Source organism: Pongo abelii, chromosome 4, assembly GCF_028885655.2.
Source record: "Pongo abelii isolate AG06213 chromosome 4, NHGRI_mPonAbe1-v2.0_pri, whole genome shotgun sequence".
Lineage (NCBI taxonomy): Eukaryota > Metazoa > Chordata > Mammalia > Primates > Hominidae > Pongo > Pongo abelii.
This window is the reverse complement of record NC_071989.2, coordinates 69,631,339-69,657,720: the sequence shown is the minus strand read 5'-3', so window position 1 is coordinate 69,657,720 and position 26,382 is coordinate 69,631,339. Positions and strand designations below refer to the sequence as shown.

The window sequence follows — 26,382 nt, the reverse complement described above, 5'->3', positions numbered from 1 at the left end:
ATGGTGTCAAAGCTACGAAAATAGGAATAGCCAGAAATCCTTTAGCAGTAGAAAACTTTAATGCTTATCTTTTAACTATGGAGAAATCATATAAAAAAAAGCAAGGATAGTTTTAGTAGCTTTACAACAAACTATATACTATGAAGACAGATTACACTTTCCTTTCAAGTATTAATGGAGCAGTTACAAAAATTAACTACATATTAAGCCACAAAGAAAACTGCAATGCAGTCCATCAAATAGAAATAGTACAGACATTATCTCATGCCAACGCAAAACTTCAGATGTTAAAGAGAGAGAAAAAATAACTTTACATCCTGGAAATTAAAGAGCACTCTCTATATAATTTTTCAGTCTCAAAGAGAAAGTCATCACTAAAAATGCAGAATATTTGGAAAGCAACACGAATTAAAACATTGTATATTAGAGACTATGAGATCTTGTTACAGCAGTACTTAGAGGAAAGTTCATAACTTTAAATACTTGTAACAAATAAGAATTAAATTAAATGAATTAAGCATCCAATATCAGAATGTATTAAGTAAAATAAAGACAAGGCAGAATAGAAATTAGTAAAAATAAAAACAAATTAATTAATTTGGAAAATTTAAAAAATGCCAAAATAAAGTCTTTGAGTTGTGTTTGAAAAATTTTTAAGTAAAACTGTTTGTTATGCTCTTTTTTTGAAATGATAACTTTTTAATTGTGGTTAAAAATATAAACCTAAATTTGCTATTTTAGCTATTTAAAAATATACAAATCGATGGCATTAATTATATGCAAATGTTGTACAATCATCACCAATATTGATTTCTGAACTTTTTCATCACCTCAGCAACTCCGTGTCCTCTAAGCAGTAACTCCCCATTCTCCCTACCCCCCAGCCCCTGGTAACCTTCAGTCTACCTTTTGTGTCTATGAGGCCTATTCTAGATATTTCATATAAGTGGAATAATATAATATTTGTCATTTTTTTGTCTGGCTTATTTCACTTAGCATGTATCAGAACTTCATTCCTTTTTATATATGAATAATATTCTATTGTACATAACATACCACATTCTGTTTATACAATTGATTTTGTTATGTGCTCTTGGATGGTTTTACCTTTTAGCTATTGTGAATAATGGTGCAACACCCATCTTTTTTTTAAAAGGGAAAAAGCAGAAATAGATGATATAAGAAAACAAGAATTGAGAAATAATTATAGATAGAGAAAATTAAAGGAGATTATAGGACTTATATGTACCATAAGCAAATAAATGTAAAAACCTGGAAAAAATATGAATTTCTAGAAAAGATAAAGTTCTAAGGCTGGCCCCAGAAAAGTTCGAAAATCTAAAGAGACCAATTACAATAGAAAAAACAGGAAAGTCAGGCTATCCCTCTTCCAAACTACTAGGCACAGATATTTCTACAGGTGAGCTCTTCATAACCTTAATGACTCAATCACTCTAATGCTTTTAAAATTCTTCTAGAAGAAAAGACTCTAGTTACTTTTTATAAAGTGGAGGTTACATTGGTGTCAGTCTGCCACAGAACAACAAAAATAATAAAAAGAAAGTCTAATGTCTCTTGTGACTATCGATACAAACATCTTCAATAGAATACTAGCAAACATATTCCAGGAGGACAGTAGAATATCCTTCCTTTCAGGAAAGGGAGGATAGTTTAATATTAGGAAATCTATTGATATTGTTTAACATCCTAGTATATATCAAAACAGTAAAACCATAGGCCCGCACTCATGGTTGCTGAAAATGTTTGCTATAAAATTAAAATCCATTATTGATTGTGAAAAAACACCTCATCAAATAGAACTAAATTTATATCACATGAATAAAATATATTTGTCTTACCTCAAAAGCCAGGTCATGTTTAATGGGCAAACCATACATTCACATTAAATTGGGACAAAGATGCCATTACCACAACATTATTGAACATTGGTCTTGAGGTACTAACCAACTTTTAGATAAGAGAAAGAAGAGTGGTATGTACAAGCTGGAAAGGAGGAGGTAAGATAATCTTATTTGCAAATAATGTAACTCTGTGCCTTGAAAACCCAAGAAAGTTAACTGAAAGATCACTGCCAACAATAGTAAAAAAATAATAATAATAAGAGAATTCAGTAGTGTGGCTAGAATAGTCTTTACACACGTAAACAACAATTGGTGCTAAGATATGCAAGAAAGGACTGTATGCCCAGAGAAGCTAATTCTACAGTTTATATGGAAAAATGAAAAAAGCAAGAAAAGCTAGGAAACATCTTGAATCAGAATAATAATGAGAAGCATCAATGCTCTGATGAACACATATTATAGAGTTATAATCATTACAGCACTATGGTAGTGGTGCACAGATAGCTACATCAATGGAACAGAGGAGAAAGTTCTTTTTTTTTTGTAGATCACGGTAAAAAATAGTTTGAAAAGCCACTTTCCTATGTATGTCATATGTAAATTTTACATAAAAATACATGCACATATATACTTGCATATACATAGAACAGCTTTGGAACTATATTCAAGAAATGCAACAGTGGTTGGGTGATGGGGTAGGAAGTAGTGTTATATTTCACTATATTTTTTGTGTACCTTTGAATTTTGCACTATTTGTGGTATTATTTCTTTAAAAAAGCAATTTATTTTATTATTTTTTTCAACCCAGCACAGAATCTGAACATAGTAGATAATACATAGGATGGATATGGAATGATCTGCTTGGATCACTCCAAGCAAGGCATCTGAACTATTCACATGGTTGTGTTTGGAAGCTCCTAGGGTCTAAACACTGTAAGATTTCAGAGATTTATACCAGATCAGACTCATAAACATTTGATTTTCCCCATTTTTCAAGATTTTTTCCCCTCTGGCCTTTCATTTATTCATTTAGTCTTCAGTAGAGAGGCCAGGGGATGGCTTGGATTTAGGGGCTTAACCACCTCCATCTTCATCAGCTCCATTCAGCTGAAGCTGTTGCTGTTCTTCTGAAAAAATCCAAGGAGCTTCCCAATAAATACGCAATCTCTGTAAAAGCAGTGTGTTTGCAAACACAGCTGCAAGAAAAGCCTCCTGCAGCAAGTATATAAAAAGGTGCTCAATATCACTAATCAGGCAGATGCAAATCAAAACCACAGTTATCACCTCACACCTGTGAGAGTGACTATTATAAAAAACACAAGAGATAACAAGTGTTAGCCAGAATATGCATAAAAGGGAACCTTGTATACTGTTGGTGGGAATACAGAGGCCATTGTGGAAAATAATATGGAGGTTCTACAAAAAATTAAAAATAAAATTCTTATATGAGCCAGCAATCCTGTTTCTTAGTGTATATGTCCAAAGAAAATGAAATCACCTCATAGAGATATCTGTGCCCCCATGTTTCACAGCATTATTCACAATAGCCAAGATATAGAAACAACCTTTGGCTGTCAATAGATGAATGGATAAAGAAATTGTGTGTGTGTGTGTGTGTGTGTGTGTATACACACATATACAATGGAATATTATTCAGTCTTAAAAAAGGACATCCTGCCATTTGTGTCAACATGAATGGATCAAGAGGAAAATTATACTATATGAAATAAGTCAGACGCAGAAAAAAAATACTACATGGTCTCACTTATATGCGAAATTAAAAAAAAAAGAAACAAAATTCAAAGATGTAGAAACAGAGTAAAAAGGTGGTTACCAGGGGTAGGAAAAGTGGGGAGTGGGGAGGTGGAGGTCAAAGGGTACAAAGTTTCATTTATGTAGAATAAATAAGCCTAGAGAACTAATGTATAGCATGAAGACTGTAGGTAATAGTATTTTATTTCATAAGGGAATTTGCTAACAGAGTGGATTTTAGGTAATTCTACTACACACACACACACGCACGCACACACAAAAGGTAACTGTGTTCCATGATAGATATGCTAATTTGCTTGATGTGGTAATCATGTCATTATGCATATTGTTAAATAAAATTATGGAAGCTCTCATTCTAGATTCCAACAAACCAAAGCAAAATGGAGTCCCACACGCTAAGTGCCACATGATTAAACTGAAATTTTAAGAAAGTAGGTAAATTTCCAAACAGACCAGATATTTTTGAAAACAGAAGATTCACAGAAACCAATTAGAAAGGGCCTAGTGAACCTGAGTCAGTATAATAAGGAAATCTCCACTGTTTTAACCCTTATAAGAAAAGTAACCTGAAGTAACCTGATGTTAACCGATCTGCCTTTTTCTATTATTCTGTTTCCTTGTTCCCACTTTACAAAAACCAATTGTTCTGCCATGCCCAGTGGAGCACTCATTCTATTTATAGAATAACATACTGCTGAATTCTAGAATCAGAAATAGAAGCCAATTAGATCTTAAAACTAAATTTGTTATAGTTTTGCCTTTTGACAATATGTATATGAAAACATCTTGTTAGGTATTGTCTTAGTCTGTTTTCTGTTGCTATAACAGAATACCACAAACGGTAATTTATACAGAAAGAAGTTTATTTGGCTTACAGTTCTGGAGGCTGGGAAGTCCGAGAGCATGGTGCCAGCATCTGGTGAGGGTCCTTCATGGTGAAAGGGTGGAAGGTGGAAGTAAGCACTAGAAACAGAGAGCAAATGGAGGCCGAACTTATCCTTTTATCAGGAACCCACTCGTGGGGCTCTGCCCTCATGACCTAATCACCTCTTAAAGGGCCCACCTCCCAATACCATTACATTGGCGATGAAATTTCCACATGAGTTTTGAAGGGGGCATTCAAATCATATCAAGAAAAAAAAAAAAGAGTCAAGTCCCCTAGGCTTCTCTTCTAGGTAGATTCCTGCTTCAGTCCCTTCCTATATAGAAACTCTGGAGTTTCCCCTACCTCATACTCTTGCCTGTTTTCCGTGGCTCCAAGAGAAAAGGAATATCCTCTTTTCTTCTGAAAAAGCACTATAGTTTATTGATCAGCACCAAGTGTGTTTAACTTCAGTTTCAGATGGCAACTCACACACAGATGTGTTTATGTTGCCCTTTATCAGTATTATCATTGGCAAAGCCTTTGGTAAGCAACAGGAGAAGTGGCTAAACAGAATAATTCCAGGCTTGAAGTTCCTTTTTTCATCTGGTTCCCTCTGGGAAAAGGCTATGAAAGCTAAGGGTGGTGGCCAAGTCCCAAAGGCCAAAGTCACCATCAAACATTTTCTGAGAATCTACCAAAAACACAGGTCTGTATTCGGTCAATATGCACACAGTTGTGCTGGGAAGGAATGAAGCTTTCAAATACAAGAACTGTACCTGAAAAATGTTTGCCATCAGTTCTTTGAAATGAAACTCTAAGCTGGGAAGAACTCTCTGCTTAGGGGAAGTAGGACTAAAACTTGACTTTTGATTTGGAGAACATTGAAAAGACTCTAAGCTCATGAGTGCTCAATTTGTAACTTTTTGCCTTTGAAAAAACTATAGGCGGGTGCAGTTATACCTGTAATCCCAGCACTTTGGGAGGCCGAGGTGGGTGGATCACTTGAGCCCAGGAATTCAAGATCAGCCTAGGCAACATTGCGAAACCCCATCTCCACTAAAAATACAAAAATTAGCCAGGTGTGGTGGTGCGTTCCTGCATGCCAGCTACTGGGGAGGCTCAGGTGAGAGGATTGATTGAGCCTGAGAGGTTGAGGCTACAGTGATCTGTGATGGCACCACTGTACTCCAGCCTGGGCAACACAAAGGCCCTATCTCAGAAACAACAACAACAACAAAGAAGCAACAAAAGGGAATTTGTACTTTTAGCCATAGAGCCTTCAAGTTTGTTATAACCACTGAGGAGAAAACCCTTCATTTCTACTTCATTCCTAAAATGGGTTAATCACTGATTATACATAGAAAATTTACTCAAATAAAAAAAACGACCAACAGATTTTACCTTTGAATATATTTTCTTGGTATATATTTTAGGTTCTGGTAGCAAAAGGTGCAGAGATAAGGAATATGACATGGGTTATTTATTGCACTCTGCATACAGCAGCAATAATGCTTTTCCAAAAAATTCTTTTTGCTGAAGTCCCTTTTTCGCTTAAGTCTCTTTTCCTAAAAAATCTTTTTGCTTAAGTCCCTTTGTTGCTGCCCACATCATTTGATTTCCCACAGCAAATTATTATAAGCCTGCATTATCCTGTTTCTCCTCCTCCTCTGAATCTTCCTCTCCATCAGCAGGATTTCTGTTTTCTTTCTTTGCCAACTAGCTGTGTGGCTAAGAGTAAGTCACTGGAGTCTCACTGTCCCTTTGTCTGTAAAATTGTGGTTTTGGAATAAGAAGGGTCCTGGCCTGCTATGGGGTGTATCAGAGTCAGGGTGAAAGGGTCTTAAGGTATTTGAAAATAAAGCAGCAGATAAGCTTGACACGGAGAGCAGCCTGCCTCCGGCTCTGTTTTCTCCATTTCCTTCGGAGTGAAAAGCTGGCCGTCAGCAAGCAGATTCAGTGCTCACATTGTGGCCACATGATCAAAGGAAGAAATAGTTTTTTTTTTTTTTTTTTTTTTTTTTTGAGACGGAGTCTCGCACCGTCGCCCAGGCTGGAGTGCAATGGCACGATCTCGGCTCACTGCAATCTCCGCCTCCTGGGTTCATGCCATTCTCCTGCCTCAGCCTTCCAAGTAGCCAGGACTACTGGCGCCCACCCCCATGCCAGGCAAATTTTTTTTTTTTTTTTTTTTTTTTGTATTTTTAGCAGAGACGGGGTTTCACCGTGTTAGCCAGGGTAGTCTCGGGCTCCTGACCTCGTGATCCACCAGCCTGGGCCTCCCAAAGTGCTGGGATTACAGGCGTGATCTACCACGCCTGGCGGAAATACTATCTTTTAAGATCTAAAGTAAATCGTTTCAAAGTTACTGTTTCTTTTTTTGTTGTTATTGAACTTATTTCAAAAATTTAAATAACATTAAAGGAAGGCATAAGATTTTTATGGCTATCCAAAAGCTGGATTTTTAAAAAAAAGTAATAAGGATTTCTAAGTCAATTTCCAGCTCTGAAAATCATATTGTGTCCGGAATTTTTGGGTTCTTGGTCTCACTGACTTCAAGAATGAAGCCGCAGACCCTCATGGTGAGTGTTACAGTTCTTAAAGACAGTGTGTCTGGAGTTTGTTCCTTCTGATGTTCGGATGTGTTCGGAGTTTCTTCCTTCTGGTGGGTTTGTGGTCTTGCTGGCTCAGGAGCGAAGCTGCAGACCTTCATGGTGAGTGTTACAGCTCATAAAGGCAGTGTGGACCCAAAGAGTGAGCAGCAGCAAGATTTATTGCAAAGAGCGAAAGAACAAACCTTCCACAGCCTGGAAGGGGACCTCAGTGGGTTGCCACTGCCCCATGGGCAGCCTGCTTTTAGTCTCTTATCTGGCCCCACCCACATCCTGCTGATTGGTCCATTTTACAGAGAGCCGATTGGTCTGTTTTACAGAGAGCTGATTGGTCCGTTTTGACACGGTGCTGATTGGTGCATTTACAATCCCTTAGTTAGACACAAAAGTTCTCTACCTCCCCACTAGATTAGCTAGATACAGTGTCCATTGGTGTATTTACAAACCCTGAGCTAGACAGAGTGCTGATTGGTGCATTTACAAACCTTGAGCTAGATACAGAGTGCTGATTGGTATATTTACAATCCCTTAGCTAGACATAAAGATTCTCCAAGTCCCCACCAGACTCAGGAGCCCAGCTGGCTTCACCCAGTGGATCTCGCACTGGGGCTGCAGGTGGAGCCACCTGCCAGTCCCACGCTGTGTGCCCCCCACTCCTCAGCCCTTGGGTGGTGGATGGGACTGGGCGCTGTGGAGCAGGGAGTGGCGCTCCTTGGGGAGGCTCCGGCAGCGCAGGAGCCCACAGCAAGGGCGGGGGGAAGGGGAAGGGGGTGAGGGGGGAAGGGGGAGGGGGGAGGTGGGGAGGGTGGGGAAGGTGGGGGAAGACGGGGAGACTCAGGCATGGTGGGCTGCAGGTCCTGAGCCCTGCCCCACGGGGAGGCAGCTAAGGCTAAGGCCCACGAGAAATCGAGCACAGCAGCTGCTGGCCCAGGTTCTAAACCCCTCACTTCCTGGGGCGTGCCGGCCGGCCAGCCAGCTGCTCCGAATGCGGGCCGCTGAGCCCACTCCCACCCGGAACTCACGCTGGCCCGCAAGCCCCGCACAGCCCGGGTTCCACGCCTGTGCCTCTACCTCCACACCTCCCTACAAGCTGAGGGAGCCGGCTCCAGCCTTGGCCAGCCCAGAAATGGGCTCCCACAGTGCAGTGGCGGGCTGAAGGGCTCCTCAAGCATGGCAAGAGTGGGCACCAAGGCCGAGGAGGCACCGAGAGTGAGCGAGGGCTGCAAGGGCTGCCAGCACGCTGTCACCTCTCAATATGATCTGTGAACATGTGCCCTTTCTCAGTTCAGAAAGCCATTTAGAGCAAATGTACTTATTTACTTTACCCAGGCTCTGCTTACTCCTCTCCTCTCCAAGCCATCTCCTCCATTGGAAATGCTCTTCCCTGCCATTTTTGACAGACCCTGAGCCTCCTGGCCTCCCTGCCTGAGATGCATTATAGTCTATCTGACCTGGACCACTGCATGCAGCTTGGGAGCCTCCCTGTCTTTAAGGTATGGGGCAAAATATAGATGAGAGTAGCAACGCATTAGGAGTAGTAGTAATAGTAGTACAAACAAAAATAATAATTTTTATGATAGTAGTAGCTAACATTTGTTGAACTCCTTTTATGTGCCAAGCATTTTATGTTTATTATCTTACCACCCTTGACAAGGACCTTATGAGGTGGATACTATCAACCCAGTTTCTCAGAAGGGGAAACTGAGGCTTATAAAGAGTATACAACTTGCTCCAAGTGGTAACTAGTGGAGACAGGATTTAAACCTAGGCTCTTCAACACCCCATAACCTCTGCATTTAGTTGCTGTTCATAAACAGTCACCTGCGTATGTTCATCTTGCTTTTACCTGTGTTCATCCCATCTTTTTTGTGAAAATCCTGGAAAGCAGGTCGTGTCTTCTTTCATTCTGAGCTGTAACAATATATGCTCAGAAAACATTTCTGTTCAACCTGCATGAAGTACAAGGCAGGCTGAAATGTAAAGAAATACATAAATTACCCTGAGGAAGAGCAAATCCTTTCGTATAACTTTTTCCTGGCATTACCTCTTAGGGGAAAAGAATTCTCAAGCAAGCTGTAACTGAGCTGGTTACCAAAATCAGAATGAATTCTCCCCAGTCACGGGGGACATTCCATAAGCCTTTGGGGTGAGGTCTATTTTAAGGATTTTGTTCAAGTTCCTCCTTGTTTCCTGGCCATGCTGCCCAGCACTTCAATTGGCTAATAGGGATTCTGAATAAGAAAGATACAGGCAGCTCACTTGGAAGTTACGTTAAGGACTAATAAAGATCTTGGAGTGATTTTCAACAAGATAAGATCAGCATCCTAGTATTGAGTTATTTTGCTACATTAATTAATTTCAATTTGTTCTAATGGTCTTTGGCCTCCTGCTTAAATGCCAATTGAGGCAACAGATTAATTCCCCTTAAATAGTGGCATGTCATGTCTTGTTACTTAGTTCTGGGTTTTATAAAGTAAGAGCTAAGATGGATATTTATCAATCGAGCAGATTTCTGTGTTGTGTCCTCTAAAGCCCTTGGGGTCAGTGTCTCACTGTAGCATCACTAACACCTTTTATGGAATCAAGTGATTAATAAATGTGTCCTAATGAGACTATGATGTTTCTGGGTGTTCATTTTAGACACCTTAAGAATTAGTCTCAAGAGTAGCTCAGTTATTAAGTGATTTTGGGGTTGCATCATGTCAGGGAAACAATCAAGAAGAAACTATTTTAATAGCGTAAATTTCTCTGAGATAGTGAAGATAAAAGAATGCTACCAGTTTACCCACTCCTTACTGTCTGAGTCAGAAGAAGGTGGAACATCCTATTTCTTCTTTACCTCTCTTACCTCACTCAGAAAATTTTGACTATTTCTGCTTTTAGTTCTCTTTTTACAGTCCACCATTTTTGGAAGATGACTTTCTCCCTGTCATCTTAGAATAAAAGGCCCAAAGGAAGAAAAAAACAAGATATGCTCAGGAGTTACCTGTGATGACTTCCTCTCCCTTGCCTCGGGCACTGGCCCACCACTCCTTTTTCATTCTCAGTTCTTTATCTATTTCCTTTTCTATTCCCTGCTCCTTTCCTATTGTCCTGACTTGCATGACACTGGCAAGCTACAAAATGGGAACAATAGCAACTGCCTTAGAAGGCTGACAGGATTCACGGGAAGCACCCTGAGCAGAGTCTAATTCCTAATGAGTGGTCCCTACATGTTAGGATCATTTTCTTTCCTTTTGAGTTTCTGGTTTCTTGGCCTCTGGTCTTAGCCTCCTTCAATATATTCTACATAGGTAATCAGATTCACCTTCAAACAATGCTATTTTGATCTTGTCATCTGGTGAAGAAAAAATAAAACCTTCAGTGGCTTTCTAAGACTATGAAATCAAATTCAAATGTCTCATTATGGTATTCAAGGCTTCTGTAATCTCCCCTCAGCCTGTGGCTCTTACTGATGCCCATTCTTCTGTTGCTCAGGATGCTTTGGGCTGTAGCCACTAGGTTGACCAGCATCCTGATGATGCTGATAAAAGTGCTCAAGGACATTTTGGGAATTTTTGCTTTAGTGTTATCTAGGATGCTACTGTATGCAATACATATTTTTATGTATAAATCTTATTTCTGTCTATACTAGTTGCCTTGAAACAAAAACTGGGCCTTTGTATCTGTGCAGGCTACAAAGGCTTGACACTGCTAGCCTTAGAAAGGCCTGCTTGCCAGGTTAGCCTTTGGTTGGTAACTGGGAACTGGGCCCTTGGAGGGCTCTCAGTCAACAGTCAATTGGTAAGTGTGGTTCACTGTGCCTAGACTTTTGTGCAAACAACACAGTTTATGCTTGAACACCTGCTCCCCTTCTTGGAGTCTGGAATATTTTGTTGTGCTAGGCAGAGGGTGCCTATGTGATCAGCCCCATGAAAAACCTTGGGCACCGAGTTTCTAAAAAGAAGCTTCTGTGGGCTGAAACGTCATATACAAGTTGCTGCATTTTCCTTGCTGTACTCTATGTGGTCTCCCATGGTAGGCAGAAGCATAAGGAAATCTGCACATAAAATCATTCAGACTCTGCCTGTGGCTCTTCCTTATGATCTGGCTGTGTATCCTTATTATATCACTAGAATAAATCTTAGCTTTAAGTACTGCCATACACTGAGTCCCATGGGTCCTTCTAGAGATGTCCAAATGTAGGGGGTGGGGGTCTTGGGTACCCCTGACACAGTATCTCTTTCAAAACAAATTCTTAGAGTAGGTTCTTAATAAATATTTTGTGATTGAGCATCACAAATCTCCCAAACATTGTAGATGCTTAAAACATTTAAACACTTTTGTTTCTTTTTACCATTTTTGATTTTTTTGGGCACCTTTAAGTTTTTTTTTTATATGCCATCAGGCCAACATTTATAATATATGGTAGATCTGAGATGTTGTTTTACTGCCTACAAAGAATTGTTCTAGTTTTGCCTATTTATTTTCTTTTACTTCCCGATATTTCAGACACTGTTAGATCTTGCCAGAGCAGTTCTTTTGGGCTTTTGTGATACAGAATCATTGAATAAGGTAGAGGGTCAGAAGGGCACAGGTTTGAGGACTAGGTCTGGGAGATCAGTTTTGATGGGAGGGTATGAAGGAGAGAGGCGCGTGACAGGGCTTGTGTGATGTGACATGACCACATGAAAGGAAGGGGCTTTGTGAATTGTTGCTGCAGACTGAGATTCCTTTTCACAGCATTTGAGAAATAACAGAAAGAGAATTTGTTATTTTGAAATGACTTCTTGGCGGCTGAGTTGTTTTCATTTGATAATGACCCCTCTCTAATACCAAGTCATGGTTTGCAGTGTACGTCTTAGGGTTTTCACAGATTTTATTTGATGATAGGAACCATATCATTTGTTCTAGATTTAGCATGTGAAATTCCCAGTAAATTCTTGGTGACAATGACTGATTGCTTCATTCATAAACATTTATTGAATACTTTCTGTGTGCCAAGCATCGTGTGTAGAGGATACAGAGATGAGCAGAAATAGGTCCCTATTCACATCATAGAGGGGAGGCTGACTCACACGCACACATTTCCAATCAGATATGGTGAATACTAGTGGTGGAAGGTGGGAGCCCAGAGGACAGCATCTCATCCACTGGGACATTGCTTCCTATGAGGCTTGTCCTGCATTTCATGGCCTTACATTTCACTGATGTATTTATCTAGTGCTACTGATAAATCACTTATAATTAGTTTTTTATTGTCTAAGTATCAATTTTAGCTGCTGTTTTTTTTTAACCTTTCTTTAGTTGCTGCCTACATAATTTCCTTAGAATTAAAGCATCAATAATGGACCTTTGCAAAAATAAGCACTTTCTAACACCAATGTGCCATCCATTAGCAAAGGAGGCCATTAGCAAAGTCTAATTCATAGACTGCCTCTGATTTTGCATTTTAAACTTGCTAATATTTAGCTCACAGTGTGATTTTCCCAAGGTCACACACCTAGTTGGTGGTGAATTGCCATAATTTTACAATTCATATTATTTTGCATGTATCTCATTTTATTTGTATTCTGTGCCAATCTCTCTGATATTGAATGTAAGTTTATTGAGTGCAGATGTCTGTGTTTTTATTTTTGTGTCCCTAGTGCCTAACATATTGTCTAGGGGGGAAAAGACTTGTTAGATAAACAATTAGATGATCTATTAGGATTCTGTAGAGAAACAAAACCAATAGGAAGTATATAGATACGTAAGAGGAGATTTATTGTGGAAATTGGCTCAGGCAATTATGGAGGCTGAAAAGTCTCACAATATGTCATCTTGAAGCTGGAGAACCAGGAAAGCCAGTGGTATAATTCAGTCTGAGTCCAAAGGTCTGAGAACCAGGGGAGCCAATGGCATAACTTCCAGTCTGATGCCAAAGGCCTGAGAAACTTCAGGGGAGAATCTGAAGGCCCAAGAACTAGGAACTCCAATGTCAGAGCAGGAGAAGATGGATGTCCCAGCTCAAGGAAAGAGAGTTCACCTTCTTCTGCCTTATTGTTGTATCTAAACTCTCAATAAATTGGATGATGCTGGCTCACATTTGTGAGGGCAGATTTTCTTTATTTAGTCCACTGATTCAAATGCTAATTTCCCCCAGAAACACCCTGACAGACACATCCAGAAATAATATTTTACCAGCTATCTGAGCATCCCTAAGGCCAACCAAGTTGACACATAAAATTAATAATCACAGATGATAGTAATGAAAAGAAAAAACTTGGATTTCTGCTTTTTTGTCTTCATGAGATATTTTCCACTATATCACATGGATATATTTTCCACTTGGATATAGTAGAAAATATGCATGGAAAAATGCATCTGTTATTTATTGAGCAAATATTATACTTGAGGCACTCTGCTAGGCACTGTATTGAACAAAGATGATTAAGACAATGTACCTTTCCTAAAGCACAGAAACCATAAGATAAATACACAAATGACTGCAGTGCAAGGTAGAATATACAAATACACAACTAAGCAAATCTGAGAATGGGGCTTTCACACATTGTGGGAGAATGAGAGAAAGCTTCATGGAGGAGGTAACTTTTGACCTAAACCTTGGAGCAGGAGCACTTGAGTTCCAGAGGTTAATAAAAAAAATGAAGGCAGAGGGAGAGAGGGCAGGGTGGGCAAAGGGAAAAACAGGAAATAGAAATGTGAGTCATTTTTAGAAAATTGTGGGACGTCTCTTTTAGCTGTGGTGTATGAAGTGTGTGTATGTTGGGGGAATAGAGCAAAGTAAGGATTAAAAGTCAAGTTTCCAGGCGATGTTGCCTGGCCAAGCTCAGGGCTTTGTACTTGGTTCATCAGCATTGATGTGTTTTTTGTTTTGTTTTGTTTTTTTGACAGAGTCTCTCTCTGTCACCAGTCTGGAGTGCAGTGGTGCAATCTTGGCTCACTGCAACCTCTGCCTCTGGGTTCCAGCAATTCTCCTGCCTCAGCCTGCCAAGTAGCTGGGACTACAGGCGTGCGCCACCACGCCCAGCTAATTTTTGTATTTTTAGTAGAGACGGGGCTTCACCATGTTGGCCAGGATGGTCTCGATCTCTTGACCTTGTGATCCACCCGCCTCGGCCTCCCAAAGTCCTGGGATTACAGGCGTGAGCCACTGCGCCCGGCCACATTTATGGGTTTTAAATATGAGAGTGACAACATCAGGTTATTGGGCAGCAGGAGGTGGGCTGGTTTTGAAAGGCAGGTGAATGAGGCAGTGAGATAAGTTGGGAGGGGCTGCAATAATTCAGAAACAAGATAGGGTGCAAGTAAATCACAGGTGGCACCAGAGATGAAGAGGAAGGGGCAGTATGACAGCTTTGGTGCATGACACAACATGGGAAATGCAGGACTGAGAAGAGCCAGAGGTGATGATGCCATTAGCAGCTTGCATTTAGTACTTATCACAACCTATTTACATTTTCTGTATAAACATCGATCTCATTAGATTGTGATCTCCTAGAGGAACAAGTCCCATGTCATCCTCATTGACAAAATGAACATGGCAGATACTTGGTAAATGTTTGCTAGGTAAGTGAATGGAAGTCAGGCGAGTTGGCTTGGTGATGGCAGCTGGGGTGTTGATGGAAGTAACATGCTTCTTTTTGGACATGATGGAATTTGGGGATGTGGTCTATTTTTTGGATGCAGTTTCTAGGAAGAGATTACCCAAAGAACTGAAGAACAATGACAAACTTATGTGTATGTGAGGGCAAGATAAAGAGTAGAGAGATGGTATAGTTGGGTATAGAGAGAATGCTGTAACTGAACTTCTCCCTTCAAGATGTCAGTTGAGATTGGAGAGAAAATGCAGCATAGTATTTGTCACAGGTAGTTAGAATGTGGAGGGAAGGCTGGAAGGATGAGAAGGACTGAGGTGGACCTGTGGGCTGTGTTAGCCAGTGAAAGTTGGAGGGAAGGGGAAATGGGAGGCAGTAGAGCATGGAGTTACATATGCAGGCACTGGAGTCAGGCTGTTGGAGTTCAAAGGCTAGCTCTTCTGTGGATTTGTTATGTGACTTTACTTACTCTCTCTTGCCTCAAGTTCCTCTTCTGCAAAATGAAGTTAATAATACCTGCGTAAACACATGCACAGCACTCAGAACAGAAGCTGGAATGTGATAAGCACTTCATAAGCATTCATTCTTACTGAAACTCACTAGGATCACTTTGTGCATATTATCCTATTTAATCCTTAGTAACTGTATAGGTAGGTGTTATTATCTTCATTCTGCAAATGAGAAAACTGAAGTGCAAAGAAGTTTCATAGTTTTCCTCAATCCACACAGCCGCTATATGATGTGATACAGCTTACCTAAGCTAGAGTCTTACCTGATCTATCTGGTGCCCGGGCTAGTGCACTTTCTCCTATAACACTCAGCCTAAGCTAGATAGATATGGCAAGACCACTGGCTGAGGCAACTCAGATGTGATCAATAGGTAGTAGGGAGCTGTGGCAGACTTGGGGGCAGGGGAAGCAGCATGCTGGAAAGATTCATCTGGTATGTTTATAGAAGAAAGCAGGCTGCAGGCATGGGGAGCTGATGATTCAGACCAGAAATGGCTGAGGAAATGGTGAGGTCTGGCAAATGTCAGAGGAGCTGTGATAGAAGAATGAGCAGAATTTATGACTGATGCAAATAGGGTAGATATGATGGTATGTGATAGAAACTGACTAAGAAGTCTGTATGCAGGGGGTGGAGCTTGGAGTTTCAACTTGAAAGTTTCAAACATGGGACTCTAAGAAAATAGTCTGAATGGTAATGAGAAAGTTGTCCCTTTAGTATCTGCTTCCCTTGAGGAAAAGCACATTTAGAGGAACCAGCTTGGAGAATAGTGTCAGCATCAAAGTGGGACACTTCATTATTTTTAGTGGCAGTGTGGTTCTGACGAGCACACCCTCGGTAACCTTTACTTCACTGTCAGTCCAGCTCTGTCAATCCTCCTTTATTAAGGAAGGAAGCTGATGGATCTTTCCTCTCTCTCTCTCTCTCTCTTTCTTTCTTTCCTGGAGTAGGATGTTTTCTGTACACAGTTAGCACGTGAACTTCTTTTTAAAAGGAAATTTACATTTTACTCTAATTCTCATCCATAACGGGGTGTGGTGATTTGCATTTGGGCAGTTAGGAAAATCAGTTCTGTTGACTTCCTGTTTTCTATTTCCGGCCTTGAGCAGAACTTCCCATTTGAGTGGGACCAAGAAGAACATACAAAGCTGACATGTTCTCCCGAAGTTGATTTCCAATGGGGATGAAGTAAGTTAATGGTCTGAAGTGTTTGTCTCCCCTTGCCCCCGAAGCTTGCCCTTCAGTTGCTCTTGTTTTTAAACTACAGGGAATGAACTGAGGGAAGCATTTTTTTTTTTTTTTTTCTGCAGGTCAGAGTCCCAAAGCTTTAGTGCAGGGTTCCATGGACTCAGGAGTTCAAAACATGCTGCTCAGGCTGAGCTCTTGGCCAGATTTGGAGATTCCAGTGTCTTCTCCCTTTGACAGTTCCTAAGAATATTTTATTTGGATCCTTTTCTTTAGGTTTTTCTGTCTAAACATTTTATTTTACCTAGTGTGAAGGGGTGAGGGAGGGCAGATTGTTTCCTTTCTTCCTCCTCTCCCCTTCCCCCTCCCCTCTCCCTTATTCTCTGTTTATAATTTAAAAGGATGCTCCCTTTCATTTTCTCATTTGCTGCCTTCACAGCACCCTGTGAAGCTGATATTGTTATACCCCTTTGACGGAAGGGGAAACTGCGGTTTCAGTGAATTTCAGTGACTTAGCCAAGTCACTCAGTTAACAGTGCTGAGAGTGAAGCCCTAGTCTTCTGCCTTTAGATCTCTTTTTCCCAGTACCATACTGCTTTTCTGGTGGAGGTTGTGGTATATAGGATGATATCAGAATGGAGAGGCTGGGAAGCCTGAAACGATCACATCGACAATTGAATTGTCTATTTTTTCTAATAAAATAGAAAATGTTAACTAAATATATTGCCATGCAATTCTTCAAGCATATAGAACCTTGGGTCCTTTTTTGTGTCTCAGACTTTAAGATGATGTCACCTGGGGAGTCATTTACTATATGCAAGGAGAATAGCTGAAAAGTCAGGGTAGGCCAGCAGTATTTCATGCTTTGTACTTGGGCAATGTGGGTTTTTCTGTTGGAGGTTGAGCAGAGGATGGTAGCAAAATGACATTTATTTCTCCTGCTGGCCAAATCTTGGTGAGGCCAAAGTGGGTGGGGGAATCGGTTGTGAGTAGGTGTTAATGACGAGTGTCTGGACCTTGACGTCTTCTCAGTCCTGGAGTAGGGAAAAAGGAACAGAATTAGTGCTGTTTAGAAGAAGCTGGTGACGGAGGTCTGCTTAGGAATGAGTGCAGATTAGGACAGGGGCAGCGAGGGAGGCCCACGGAGACTCTGGCTGCCTGTCTTTGCTGGCATGTCTGTGGAATGACCTTGTTCTACCAGGGCTCTGGGAGGAAGCCTTTGATTTTGGGGGAATCTTCAGGACTATGCACATAACCAGACTTTCCTGATGGGAATCTCCAAGGGGGCCTCCTGGGCCAGGGCCGTGGGCCAGCAGGTGTCTTCCTAACATGGTCTGTGAATAGTACCCAACCCGGCGGTGCCTTCTTTTCCTGAATCAAGCCCTTTCCTCCTCAATGCCTAAGCAGAAGTGGCTGGGTGGGTGAAGATCTGAGTGCTGGCCCGGGGCCACAAGCCACGGGCCACTACCCACATTGCTGCGAGATCCTGACCTTTCTCTTTTCTGGACTCACAAGATAAAGAGAGTGAATGGGGAGGAAAATCAAATATTGTGGCAGGGAGGGGCTGACAAACACGGGAATGGCCAACAGAAGTCTAAGTGAGGAGCTGAGAGAAGGATTTGGGAAGGGAATCTCAGAAGTCTCACTCCTCAGGCAAAGGATTCAACAAAGGAAAATCCGACTCTGGCTTGAATATGGTCCAGGTGTGGGGTTAGTAGTCCATGTTACTGTCTGACATGGGAGAGCATTCCACTGTGATGGAAATGGGGTGGGTTGGGGTACAGGGGGAACCATAGAGGTAGAGGAGAAAGGAGAGGAGAAGGAACACAGTCTGGCAGTTGACCAGAGTGTATCTGGCTGTATGGCGTAGTCCCCATATCAGGGCACCTATGTCTGTACATTGCACAAAAACAGCCATCCAGTGTGTTCTTAAAAGTCCTGTGAAGGTACGTTGTAATTTGAACTATATTTTGAAGATATCAGAGGGTCTTATCATTTAGGATAATCTCATAGGAATTACTTTTTAAAAAGAAAGTAATCATTTTAGGGAGTAGAAAGTCTCTCAAAGATTGGTTTTGAATCTCTGGGTTTTAAATCCATTTACTCCAAGTAGGATTCAGTATTTCACTCTTTCACTGGCAGTGGATTGTTTTTTCTCCTACATATATGGCTTGAAAGTTCTTAACTAAGGATAATAATTAATTATTTCCCAGCTATTTTTACCTTTGACGTATTAAAAGTTGGAGGAAACTATTTCATTTAACAGAATTTAAACAAAACGAAAAAGTTATTTTCCTTAAGGTATTATGCTGTGCTTTTTCAAGGAAAAGCCTCCTCCAAAGGCACTTTTGGAGACAGTTACCAAAGGAAAATCCCACCCACCAACAGAGACACTCAGCCTCTAAGTTTGGCTTTTGGAAAATGAACACTATTCTTTTTTTCCAAACAGGACGCTGTGAGATCAGTCATGTACACTATGAAAATAATTGGTGTGCGTTAGTACACCTTGTGCCAGATTTCATGCTTGTTGAAAGGTGATTGGATTCAAACCAGCACATTTAAAGGTCAGCTGGTTGTTCTTAAACTGTGCAGAATTTTAACTCTTTCATTATAATGAATTTTAACCAAATGGCCGTTTTAGGAAGGAGAGCGACTGCATACTGTGTTTTAACTTTCTGACCTTTTTGTTCTTAAATTTTTTGTAAAGTTCTCAGGGATTTCCTATGGATGAAAAGGGTCCGAGAAATGAGTTCTCAGCTGGCATTTGGAAAAGGCTGGAAGTAGAAACTGAGTTCTTTTTAAACTACTAAATTTAGGTCAGGGCTTTAATACGACTGTGCACATCACATAAGCAATGTCTAAATGTCAGGCTGAAAGTTCTCCCTCTTTTAAATAGTACTTCAAGTTCGTTAGTAATAGCTAGCCCTCTGTCTCTTTCTTGCTTCTCCTCTCACCTTCGAGCAACTTTTTAAGTTCCTTTAACAGCTCTGTGGAGAAACCACCAAGTAATGATCAATATTTAACCCAGCTGGTTGACGTTAGCCCTGTTTCTGGAATGGGTATTTCACTGGGCTTTGGAGTTTTGATGACGTTTTCTCCCCAGTGACTGTGGATGCATGGATTAAATTTGTTGGTCTACAAAATACCATCTGTCTACCAGCCGTTTTGCTGTATTTCCCAGAATAAGGTAGGAGACTGATGTGTCTCAAATAAGCAGGGTGAAGTTTAGTCATCTGATGATAAAGTTTCTTGGGTTGTGCATTAGTGTCCTGATGAGCCCCTAGCAACTTTCAACATTATGAAGACTAGTTTAGAAGCCTCAAAGGCAGTATCTTTCTTGAAGAAAAAAAAATAACACCAGGCATTTCCACAAATACCATACACAAGTGGTCAGGTAAAGGCTGTGGGAGTTCACGCATGTATTTACCTTGAGTGTGTTTATGAACTCTTGTAGTTCTAACTAAAGGCAAATGGAAACTGTATAGAGTCCCATTTTGTCAAGCTGACAATTCAGTATCCTCTTCCTTCCTGGTTGCTTCATAGCCCACTCTTAGTTGTTTTCTTTCTATATTTCCTACAATTTTTAGCTGTGAGGCTGTGTATTCGTTGCTTAAAAATTCTGTGCCTCATCTGCTTCACTTGCAAAATGGGGAAAATGTCACAGGATCCTTGGGGTGTTGCTTTGCCAGCCAGAAACCTTTGTGGCTAATGGTGCCTTTGCCTGAGTTTTGCTCGGGCCCACTGGGCTGCTTCCGCCCACTCAGCCTGGGCAGGCTGCGCTGGGCTCACGCTACTGGCCCAGATCTTATGCCTGCCAAGGGTGAGCCAGGCACAGAAAGGCAAGGGGTATGTGAACAAGGGAGCTGCCCATTGTGCACAGCCAGTCATGCCAGCTGCAGCAGGGCAGGCAGCTCCAGATGCCGACACAAGTGCTAGCTCCCTGTGAGGCCGTGGCTGGACCAGGTGTACCACAGGTGGCTTCCACTGCTGGCACCCGGGAATGTGGTGGTGCCTGGAAGCTTGGAGACACCAGGAACTACAGAGCCCCAAAGAGGGTGTCACATCCCTGGCTTGGGGAGCTCCCAGGTCTGGGCTCCCTGAAGGGCTGCAGTTCCTCTCTTCTTGTCTCCCTCTTCTCGCCCGCAACATGGCAAGCAAGGGGTGTGTTTCAGCCCTGTTTGTGTTACAGCTCTTTCAGTCCCACCATTTAGTGGGTCCCAAGTTCTTGTCCTGTGTCCTGGAAGAATGAGATACAGGGACAACTGGAGGGTGAGCAAGGCAGAGAGGAACTTTATTGAGCAATGGTACAGCTCCCAGTAGACCTGAAGTGGGTAGCTCCTCTCTGCAGGCAGGTTGTCCTGTCAAGCCTGCAGCTCTCAAGAGAGAGGAGACCCACAGTGGGTAGCTCCTCTCTGCAGGCAGGTCATCCCTTCGAATGTGCAGCTCTCAGGAGAGAGAAGACCCACAGTGGATGGCTCCTCTCTGCAGGCCGGTTGTTCCAACCTCTGCCCGGTCTGGCTGAGTCCAGGGAGTTTTATGGGCTTCAGAGAAGGGGAAGTGAGTGCTAATTGGTCTATGGACAGCTGTGGGCAGCATAAGTTCTCACTCCAGTCTGTGGAACTAGCAGCCTGGCCCCCAGGCTTCAGGCCATCCCAGGCCTAAAGGTGGGGCTTCACCGGGAACTGCCCCTTTCCGTCCAGGAGTCTGTCTGCCTCCCGCCGCCATCAACCTGCTGCCCTGGCACCCAGGCTGTTCATGCCGAGGGGCGTCTGCAGCCCATACTGAGCCACTCTCAGCTCTCCCTTGGCCCCCCTCCCATGCTCCTTGGTGCACAGAGTCTGGAGGGGGCCGAGGCAACGGGGCTGGTGTGTCAGTGCTACTCTGAGCACAGGCATACCCAGCTGGGTCGTGACAGTGCCCCAGCTTGCACTTAACTTTGCTCTGAAATTGGAGTGGGAGCTAGGAGTGGGGAGAGGCTGGGCAGCGGAAGCAGGCATTTCTGAGCCTATGGGGGTAGGGGGGCTTCCTGGGCCTCTGAGAGTACGGGGATGCCTGGGTCTGCACCCACAGCTGGGTGGCTGCAGCTGTGCCCAGGAGGGCAGGACTCCCACCCCTTACACTCAGAAGTGGGTGGGGCTTCTGCCTGTTCCCAGCTCCCAACAGCTTCATGGAGTGTGCAGCCCTGGCTGCGCCTTGCCTGCTGCAGCCGGCGTCTTCTCAGCAGCCACTCCAGATGGACCACCACTGCCATCAATTACATTACCTAGCTTAGTGTTATTGTGAAAATTAAATGAGTTAATCCATGTAAAATGCTGGGAACAATGTCTGGCATAAAATAGATGCTCAATAAATATTAATTCTCATTATTGTTGGTATCATTTTTGCTATAATTTGAATCTTTTACATATTGTTGTGACATATGGAGGTTTTTGACCTACAGGGTTTCTTCTGAGTGGCATAGCTCAGGGTAAAGTGGCTCTCCTCACCTCTCAATACCCTACTGTCTTTTGCCTAAATTCCAGTTAAGGATGGCTAGAGACATCATATGGGAAAGGGTGGTCCTGAACCAGAGAGATGGGAGAGCAAATTGCTAAGGTGGTTCTTGAGGGTAGGGATGGAGAGCCAGACAGAGACAGGTGTCCTCCAGACAGCTGTCCTTTATCTTCACTCATTGCCTCTGCAGCTCCTGCTGCCTCCTTCAGAAATCGAATGTATGTTGCCTCTAATGCCCTTCCTGAGCTAAAGCCCAGTAGTTCTCAAACGTCCTCTTTCAAAGACACTGAGCCCTGGTAACCTTCATTACATTGTTGTTCTCATATTTTCCTCAAGTTACCTCACTCATAACCTACAGTTTCTTGTTAAGTTGATAAATTGATTATGAATCTTTCACCATTAACTTTTGTTCATTTCTATTCCATCGCAAACTTAATATTCACAAAACAGGCTTAATCTGAGCACAAGCAAAAATGGTATAGCTGTGAAATACCTGGTAATGGTAGGTACTAGGTGTTATAACATGATGACACTTAGAATTTATAGACACTTAGAGCATAGTTTTTCAAATATTTTTGGCTGTAATCAATAAGAGATAGATTTCACATCACAGTCTATACAGATGTACATTTATTTATATGTATGTATGTATGCATAGCTTAAGCAAAAGTGTCATGAAACAATGCTCAACCTATTGCACACAATGTACTTTCATGATTTGTATTCTCTTCTTTTTTATTGAAAATGAGTCTGGTTTGTAACCTACTAAACACATAACCTGCAGTTTGAAAAACCCTGATCTAGAGGACCATCCGGTGGGTGCCTCTTGAGTTCATACGCACTATCCACATATCACCCGTATCATACATGATGGGTTGTGGCCATCTCAGTTTCATTTTGAGGCATTGCCTCCTCTCATCCTGACAAAAAAAAAAAAAAAAAAAAAAGAAAAGGAAAGAAAGCTCAGATCAAGAACTAACACATTATCTGAAAAGATATAATCTCTCCTTTACCTTATGCTCTTTCCTAATAAGTATTCTTTTTCAATTGTCCAAAAGAAACCACTCTAATAACTTATAACACCATGTATTAGAAATTTAGAAACCATTTTTGAAAGAAAGTAAAGATGTAAATTAATGGGGGGGCTAAATTATGCATGGATAGAAAGACTATTTATTATAATGACATCAGTTCTCCCATAAAATCAATGATATTTCAATAAAAGTGTCAACAGTCTTTATCTTATAATGGAGACTCACAATCTTATTCCAAAATTTATATGGAAATACAAGTGGCCAAGAAGAGCCAATATAGCCCTAAAGTAAAAGAACAGGGAGGAAAATCTTAAAACTATCTGATATCAATACTTACTATAAAGTACAATACTTAAGTGTGATACTGACACAAAGAAAAATAGTTCACTGCAGTGGTCATATACATCTTTTGTTAGATGTATTTGTATGTATTTGATATTTTTGTTGCTGTTGCAAATTTTATTGTTTTGTGATTTTCACCCTGTTGCAAGTATCAGAAATACAGTTGATTTTTCTATCCAGCAAACTTGCTAAACTTTGTGGTTAATGGAAACACTTCAGCTGTAGATTCTTTTCAATAACACAATCACATTGTCTAAGAATATTTTTATTTTTACTTATTCTTTTTCAATCCCCTTTTCTTGTTTTTCCCCCCCTTGCTTTATTGCTTTGGCTGAGATTTCCAGTGTCAAATAGAAATGTTGATGGTAAGCATTTTTTCTCATTCCTGATTTCAGAAGAAAAGTTTGTAGCATTTCAATATTGAGTGATTTTTTTTGTGGTGTTAACAATTTTTTTTGTAAATACCTTTTATTACATTTAAAGAATTTTCTTCTGTTTCTAGTTTGCTAAGAGTTTTCTTGTCAGATGTTAAATTTTATCAAATGGTATTTCTGAATCTGTTGATATAATAGAAATTTCTCCCTCATTCTGTTAATCTGGTTAACTATATTAAATTGATATTTTGAATGTTAAACCAACTGTATTAGTCACCAACCTTGTAGTAACGAAACTGAATTTAGTTACACTGTGTTTCATTACTGGATTCAGGTGGTTAACATTTAATTTAAGATTTTGCATTGTCACATGTGAGAGAGTTCTGGCTTGACTTTTCTTTTCTTTTAATAACTTTGTTGGGTTTTGGTGTAAAGGATATGCTGACTTCATAATACAAGTTGGGAGTGGTTCCTATTTTTCTCTTCTCTGTAGAGTTTATGTAAGATTATTGTTAATTCTTTCTTATCTGTTTGGCAGAATTCAACAGTGAATCGTCCATTTCATATAAACAAGTTTATTTGCTTAAGGTTACTCAGAATATAATTTTAATATATCTGAAGGATCTTCAGTTAATGTCCCTTTTTCATTTCAGATATTGGATATTTGTGCCTTTTGTTATTTCCTCCTTTATCAGTCAGTCTCACTAGGGGCTTATCAGTTTTATTAGTCATTTCAAAGAACCATTTGTTGGCTTTTTATTGATATTCTTTATTGTATGTTTTAAAAATTTTCATTGATTTCTATTCTTATATTATCATTTCATTTCTTCTTTTTCTTTGGATTTAATTTGCTGTTCTTATATAATTATAATTATATAATTTATTGAAATATATGTTAAGATAATTGATTTTTAGGCTTTCTTCTCACTTAATATTTACATTTAAGACTATACATCTCCCTCAAAGGCTGGATTTAGCTATATTGCACAAATTTTCTACTGTAGGATTTTCACTTTTATTCAGTTCAAAATGTTTTCCAATATCTGTTTTGATTTCTTCTTTGAGCTACATGTTCTTTATAAATATACTACTTAATTTCTAAATATATGGGGATTTTCCAGTTGTCTTTTTGTTATTGATATCTAGTTTAATTCCACTTTGGTCACTTTAAGAGAATATGAATTCTGCCGTTACTAGGGCTGTGTTCTATATATATTGAAGTTTTAAAATCATGTTGTTCCCATTTTCTCTATAACTGATGACTATTTTCCTGTTTATTAGTCTGTTACAAGAGGTGTGTTAAAATGTCTTACGATTTGTGGGATTATCAGTTTTTGTAATTCTGTTCATTTTTGCTTTAAATAATTTAAGCTTCTGTTATTAGGAGCATATACTTTTAAAATTATTATATCTTCCTAGTAAATTCAGCCATGTATTTCCTCCTCTTTATCTATTAATGTTTTGTCTTAAAATCTACTTTGTATGGTGTGAACATGGCTACTTCACTTTATTCTGGAGTAGTGCCTGCATAGCGACCTCTTTCTATTCTTTCACCTTCAATCTTATATATTTAAGAAATGTCTCTTGTAAGAAACATATAGCTTTGTTTAATACAGCCTGGCAAATTTCGTCTTTTGAATAAAATACTTAATGTTTGTGATTTATGTAATTATTATATTTATGTTTTGTTTAAATCTATCATTATTATTTGCTCCCCATTTGTCTCATCTTTTCTGTTTCCCCTTTTTTAAAATCTTTTTTACTTTCTTTGTCTTGAGGTTTAGAAAATTTATTATTATTTTCCACTTTTCCTGCTCTATTGACTTCCACCATTCCCAATTTATACACTTTTGTTTATGTGTTTTCATTTGGCATTAATATTAACCCCCTCAGGACATTATTATCAAAGACATTCAATATCTATTTAGATATACCCACATAGTTAGCCCCCTTTTTGACTCCTCATTTTTTCTGTATCTCAGTTTCCCAGCTGCGATCATTCTGTCTGCCTGAAGAGTACCTGTAGTGCTTCCTTGAGTACATGAAAGCTGCTGAGGAATCTCTCACCTTTTATTTTTCTGAAAATGTCTTTATTTTAGCTTTGTTTCTGAAATACATTTTCACTTGGTATAGAATTCTAGGTTGAATTTTCTTTTCCTTTAGGCATTTGAAGATGTTTCATTGTTTTCTGCTTCCATTGCCATCCAAAGTCTTCTAAAACTTCCCTAGGTAGGTAGAAATATTTAACTCAAAGGATGAATAAAAATGCATCCACAAACACATACTTCTTTTTTTAAATGGGATTTAAAGTTTATAGATATTTAGTATAAAGTATTTTTAATACTAATACGTCTGCACATTGAATGCAGATGATCAAAGGAATCAGGTATTTGATGATTCAAAATAGAGACCTTTGTTTTATATATATACTAAGGGTTGGTCCAGGACTATCAAAACAATTCTAGGAAGTATTTTTCTAACTCTTGAAGAGAGAGAGAGGGAGCATAAAATGTACGTAAACCTAAGTTAAAAGAAATATGTAAAAGTATGTTAAAAATAATGCAAAAAGCATATATGCATATATCTTGCTTGAACTTGATTTCCACTGACTTGGAGTAGTTCATTCTTTAAGAATCTCATGTCATATTATTTTATATCTTTCTCATTTGTGAAGTCATTCAAGAGATCCTGCCTTGTATGTGTTTTCCAGATAATTTACACTTTTATTTTTACATAGATGTTGATTAGCTGTGTTTCA

The 26,382-nt window shown here is 40.2% G+C and overlaps 1 protein-coding gene across 2 annotated transcripts in view; it reads left to right on the top strand.

Moving 5' to 3' along the window:
• PDE4D (phosphodiesterase 4D) overlaps positions 1-26,382 on the top strand; it is a 1,542,529-nt gene that overhangs the window by 3,654 nt on the left and 1,512,493 nt on the right. Inside the window, exon 2 of one of the 2 annotated variants that reach the window (XM_063724112.1) lies at positions 8,439-8,602. The exons of the other annotated variant lie outside the window; for it this stretch is intronic. The gene's annotated coding sequence lies outside the window, so the exon portion shown is untranslated. The remainder of the gene's footprint in view (positions 1-8,438; positions 8,603-26,382) is intronic. 2 annotated transcript variants of the gene reach the window in all.